The sequence below is a fragment of the Sinocyclocheilus rhinocerous genome, unplaced genomic scaffold, assembly GCF_001515625.1.
Source record: "Sinocyclocheilus rhinocerous isolate Xijiao unplaced genomic scaffold, SAMN03320098_v1.1 scaffold227, whole genome shotgun sequence".
NCBI lineage: Eukaryota > Metazoa > Chordata > Actinopteri > Cypriniformes > Cyprinidae > Sinocyclocheilus > Sinocyclocheilus rhinocerous.
In genome coordinates this window covers 767,375-768,057 of record NW_015633170.1, presented here as the reverse complement: position 1 = coordinate 768,057, position 683 = coordinate 767,375, and positions in this window count along the sequence as shown.

Genomic DNA, 683 nt, shown 5'->3' with positions numbered 1-683 from the left:
TTGACAGAGGAGGTGTGTGTGTGTGTGTGTGTGTGTGTGTGTGGTGTTTTCCAGGGCACGTGAAAGCTTTCAGATCTGTCCAATCACTGCTCACTTCAGGCTGAGGATTTTTGGACTTCGACCAAGAGAGTGATCTTCTGTGGAGCTTGAAGAAACTTAATACAGGTAGTGTGGACTCTTGTAAATGGCAGCTTTTATCTAAGTTTACAGATCAATTTGAGGAGTTTTCAAGCATGACTCACTGACTTACAAGAGACTAAAATGAAGCAGGTAACACCCATGCAGATAGCCTATAAGTTATGTTAAAGCCTTAAAAACATAAATATAAAAATCCATAGATGGCATAAAATTAGGATTTTTTAAAATCCCAAACGAGTGAAAAAAGAATAAGAAAAATATATTTTATACACATCAAGGACAAGTAACACTAATAAACAAAAGGAAAATACATTTAAAAAATAATACTCTATATAATGTTAATGTTATAATTTGATATGCATAAATGAACGTTTATTTACAATTTAACTATATTTTATTTACATGTATATAATAAATACAATGCCGTTTCCACCACATCTCAAGTTTTTTTATGTGTTCTATGACATTTCATCTTTTAAACATTTTTAATAAAATGGCCATATATATATATATATGTATGTGTGTGTGTGTGTGTGTGTGTGTGT